Raw genomic sequence first — 6,000 nt, forward strand, 5'->3', positions numbered from 1 at the left:
GATCGTCGGTATCCAATACCTAGTTCAATCTCGTTACCGGCAAGTCTCTTTACTCGTTCCGTAATGCATCATCCCGTAACCAACTCATTTGGTCACATTGCTTGCAAGGCTTATAATGATGTGCATTACCGAGAGGGCCCAGAGATACCTCTCCGACAATCGGAGTGACAAAACCTAATCTCGAAATACGCCAACTCAACATGTACCTTCGGAGACACCTGTAGTACTCATTTATAATCACCCAGTTACGTTGTGACGTTTGGTAGTACCCAAAGTGTTCCTCCGGTAAACGGGAGTTGCATATTTCTCATAGTTACAGGAACATGTATAAGTCATGAAGAAAGCAATAGCAGTATACTAAACGATCAAGTGCTAGGCTAACGGAATGGGTCATGTCAATCACATCATTCTCCTAATGATGTGATCCCATTAATCAAATGACAACTCTTTTGTCCATGGCTAGGAAACATAACCATCTTTGATAAACGAGCTAGTCAAGTAGAGACATACTAGTGACACTATGTTTGTCTATGTATTCACACATGTATTATGTTTCCGGTTAACACAATTCTAGCATGAATAATAAACATTTATCATGAAATAAGGAAATAAATAATAACTTTATTATTGCCTCTAGGGCATATTTCCTTCAGTCTCCCACTTGCACTAGAGTCAATAATCTAGTTCACATCGCTGTGTGATTTAACACCAATATTCACATCTGCATGTGATTAATACCCATAGTTCACATCATCATGTGATCAACACCCAAAGGGTTTACTAGAGTCAATAATCTAGTTCACATCGCTATGTGATTAACACCCAAAAGAGTACTAAGGTATGATCATGTTTTGCTCGTGAGAGAAGCTTAGTCAACGGGTCTGTCATATTCAGATCCGTATGTATTTTGCAAATCTCTATGTCTCCCACTTGGACTTGGTCCCGAATGGAATTGAAGCGTCTCTTGATGTGCTTGGTCCTCTTGTGAAATCTGGATTCCTTTGCCAAAGCAATTGCACCAGTATTGTCACAGAAGATCTTCATTGGTCCCGATGCACTAGGTATGACACCTAGATCGGTAATGAACTCCTTCATCCAGACTCCTTCATTTGCTGCTTCAGAAGCAGCTATGTACTCCGCTTCACATGTGGATCCCGCCACGACGCTTTGTTTAGAACTGCACCAACTTACAGCTCCACCGTTTAATAAAAACACATATCCGGTTTGCGATTTAGAATCGTCCGGATCAGTGTCAAAGCTTGCATCAATGTAACCATTTATGACTAGCTCTTTGTCACCTCCATATACGAGAAACATATCCTTAGTCCTTTTCAGGTATTTCAGGATGTTCTTGACCGCTGTCCAGTGATCCACTCCTGGATTACTTTGGTACCTTCCTGCCAAGCTTATTGCTAAGCATACGTCAGGTCTAGTACACAGCATTGCATACATGATAGAGCCTATGGCTGAAGCATAGGGAACATCTTTCATTTTCTCTCTATCTTCTGCTATGGTTGGGCATTGAGTTTGACTCAACTTCACACCTTGTAGCACAGGCAAGAAACCTTTCTTTGCCTGATCCATTTTGAACTTTTTCAAAATTTTGTCAAGGTATGTGCTTTGTGAAAGTCCTATTAAGCGTCTTGATCTATCTCTATAGATCTTGATGCCCAATATGTAACCAGCTTCACCGAGGTCTTTCATTGAAAAACTTTTATTCAAGTATCCCTTTATGCTATCCAGAAATTCTATATCATTTCCAATTAATAATATGTCATCTACATATAAAATCAGAAATGCTACAGAGCTCCCACTCACTTTCTTGTAAATATAGGCTTCTCCAAAAGTCTGTATAAAACCATATGCTTTGATCACACTATCAAAACGTTTATTCCAACTCCGAGATGCTTGCACCAGTCCATAAATGGATCGCTGGAGCTTGCACACTTTGTTAGCACCTTTTGGATCAACAAAACCTTCTGGTTGCATCATATACAACTCTTCTTCCAGAAATCCATTCAAGAATGCAGTTTTGACATCCATTTGCCAAATTTCATAATCATGAAATGCAGCAATAGCTAACATGATTCGGACAGACTTAAGCATCGCTACGGGTGAGAAAGTCTCATCGTAGTCAACCCCTTGAACTTGTCGAAAACCTTTTGCAACAAGTCGAGCTTTATAGACAGTTATATTACCATCAGCGTCAGTCTTCTTAAAGATCCATTTATTCTCAATGGCTTGCCGATCATCGGGCAAGTCAACCAAAGTCCATACTTTGTTTTCGTACATGGATCCCATCTCAGATTTCATGGCCTCTAGCCATTTTGCGGAATCTGGGCTCATCATCGCTTCCTCATAGTTCGTAGGTTCATCATGGTCAAGTAACATGACTTCCAGAATAGGATTACCGTACCACTCTGGTGCGGATCTTACTCTGGTAGACCTACGAGGTTCAGTAGAAACTTGATCTGAAGTTTCATGATCAATATCATCAACTTCCTCACTAGTTGGTGTAGTTGTCACAGGAACCGGTTCTTGTGATGAACTACTTTCTGTTGGAAATATGCCCTAGAGGCAATAATAAAAGCATTATTATTATATTTCCTTGTTCATGATAATTGTCTTTATTCATGCTATAATTGTGTTATCCGGAAATCGTAATACATGTGTGAATAACAGACACCGACATGTCCCTAGTGAGCCTCTAGTTGACTAGCTCGTTGATCAACAGATAGTCATGGTTTCCTGACTATGGACACTGGATGTCATTGATAACGAGATCACATCATTGGGAGAATGATGTGATGGACAAGACCCAATCCTAAACATAGCACAAGATCGTATAGTTCGTTTGCTAGAGTTTTCCAATGTCAAGTATCTTTTCCTTAGACCATGAGATCGTGTAACTCCCGGATACCGTAGGAGTGCTTTGGGTATGCCAAACGTCACAACGTAACTGGGTGACTATAAAGGTAGACTACGGGTATCTCCGAAAGTGTCTGTTGGGTGACATGGATCAAGACTGGGATTTGTCACTCCGTATGACGGAGAGGTATCACTGGGCCCACTCGGTAATGCATCATCATAATGAGCTCAGAGTGACCAAGTGTCTGGTCACGGGATCATGCATTACGGTACAAGTAAAGTGACTTGCTGGTAACGAGATTAATGAGGTATTGGGATACCGACGATCGAATCTCGGGAAAGTAACATATCGATAGACAAAGGGAATAGCGTACGGGATTGATTAAATCCTCGACATCGTGGTTCATCCGATGAGATCATCGTGGAGCATGTGGGAGCCAACATGGGTATCCAGATCCCGCTGTTGGTTATTGACCGGAGAGTCGTCTCGGTCATGTCTGCTTGTCTCCCGAACCCGTAGGGTCTACACACTTAAGGTTCGGTGACGCTAGGGTTATGAAGATATGTATATGCAGAAACCCGAATGTTGTTCGGAGTCCCGGATGAGATCCCGGACGTCACGAGGAGTTCCGAAATGGTCCGGAGGTAAAGAATTATATATAGGAAGTGCTATTTCGGGCATCGGGACAAGTTTCGGGGTTATCGGTATTGTACCGGGACCACCGGAAGGGTCCCGGTGGTCCACCGGGTGGGGCCACCTGTCCCGGGGGGCCACATGGGCTGTAGGGGGTGCGCCTTGGCCTAGATGGGCCAAGGGCACCAGCCCTTATAGGCCCATGCGCCTAGGGTTTCCACCATGGAAGAGTCCATGTGGTGGAAGGCACCCCTAGGTGCCTTGGGGGGGAGGGAAACCTCCCCTTGGCCGCCGCCCCCCTAGTAGATGCCATCTACTAGGGCCGGCGCCCCCCCTGGCACCCCTATATATAGTGGGGGGGAGAGGAGGGATTTTACACCAGCCCCTGGCGCCTCCACCTCCCCCCGTTACGTCTCTCCCTCGTAGTCTCGGCGAAGCCCTGCTGCTGTGACGCCCTGCATCCACCACCACGCCGTCGTGCTGCTGGATCTTCATCAACCTCTCCTTCCCCCTTGCTGGATCAAGAAGGACGAGACGTCTCCCGTCCCGTACGTGCGTTGAACGCGGAGGTGCCGTCCGTTCGGCGTTGGTCATCGGTGATTTGGATCACGTCGAGTACGACTACATCATCACCGTTCTTTTGAACGCTTCCGCTCGCGATCTACAAAGGTATGTAGATGCATCCAATGACTCGTTGCTAGATGAACTCCTAGATGATCTTGGTGAAACGAGTAGGAAAATTTTTGTTTTCTGCAACGTTCCCCAACAGTGGCATCATGAGCTAGGTCTATGCGTAGTTCTTCTTGCGCGAGTAGAACACAATTTGTTGTGGGCGTAGATTTGTCAACTTTCTTGCCGTTACTAGTCCTTTCTTGCTTCAGCGGTATTGTGGGATGAAGCGGCCCGGACCAACCTTACACGTACGCTTACGTGAGACCGGTTCCACCGACTAACATGCACTAGTTGCATAAGGTGGCTGGCGGGTGTCTGTCTCTCCTACTTTAGTTGGAGCGGAATCGATGAACAGGGTCCTTATGAAGGGTAAATAGAAGTTGACAAATCACGTTGTGGCTTTAACGTAGGTAAGAAAACGTTCTTGCTAGAACCCTAATTCAGCCACGTAAAACTTGCAACAACAATTAGAGGACGTCTAACTTGTTTTTGCAGCAAGTGGTTTGTGATATGATATGGCCAAAGTTGTGATGAATGATGAATGATCTATATGTGATGTATGAGATGTTCATGCTATTGTAATAGGATTCACGACTTGCATGTCGATGAGTATGACAACCGGCAGGAGCCATAGGAGTTGTCTTTATTCTTTTATATGACCTACGTGTCATCGAGAAACGCCATGTAAATTACTTTACTTTATTGCTAAACGCGTTAGCCATAGTAGTAGAAGTAATAGTTGGCGAGCAACTTCATGGAGACACGATGATGGAGATCATGATGATGGAGATCATGGTGTCAAGCCGGTGACAAGATGATCATGGAGCCCCAAGATGGAGATCAAAGGAGCTATGTGATATTGGCCATATCATGTCACGTTTATTATTTGATTGCATGTCATGTTTATCATGTTTTGCATCTTGTTTACTTAGAACGACGGTAGTAAATAAGGTGATCCCTCATACTAATTTCAAGAAGTGTTCCCCCTAACTGTGCACCGTTGCGACAGTTCGCTGTTTCAAAACACCACGTGATGATCGGGTGTTTTATTCAGACGTTCACATACAACGGGTGTAAGACAGATTTACACATGCAAACACTTAGGTTGACTTGACGAGCCTAGCATGTACAGACATGGCCTCGGAACACGGAAGACCGAAAGGTCGAGCATGAGTCGTATAGAAGATACGATCAACATGAAGATGTTCACCGATGTTGACTAGTCCGTCTCACGTGATGATCGGACACGGTCTAGTTTAACTCGGATCATGTAATACTTAGATGACTAGAGGGATGTCTAATCTAAGTGGGAGTTCATTAATAATTTGATTAGTTGAACTTAATTATCATGAACTTAGTCTAAAATCTTTGCAATATGTCTTGTAGATCAAATGGCCAACGTAGTCCTCAACTTCAACGCGTTCCTAGAGAAAACTAAGCTGAAAGACGATGGCAGCAACTATACGGACTGGGTCCGGAACCTGAGGATCATCCTCATAGCTGCCAAGAAAGATTATGTCCTACAAGCACCGCTTGGTGACGCACCCGTTCTCCCTGCAGAACAAGATGTTATGAACGCTTGGCAGGCACGTTTCGATGACTACTCCCTCGTTCAGTGCGGCATGCTTTACAGCCTAGAGCCGGGGCTCCAAAAGCGTTTTGAGAGACATGGAGCATATGAGATGTTCGAAGAGCTGAAAATGGTTTTCCAAGCTCATGCCCGGGTCGAGAGATATGAAGTATCCGACAAATTCTTTAGCTGTAAGATGGAGGAAAACAGTTCTGTCAGTGAGCACATACTCACTATGTCTGGGTTGCATAACCGC

This window comes from Triticum dicoccoides, chromosome 7B, assembly GCF_002162155.2.
Source record: "Triticum dicoccoides isolate Atlit2015 ecotype Zavitan chromosome 7B, WEW_v2.0, whole genome shotgun sequence".
NCBI lineage: Eukaryota > Viridiplantae > Streptophyta > Magnoliopsida > Poales > Poaceae > Triticum > Triticum dicoccoides.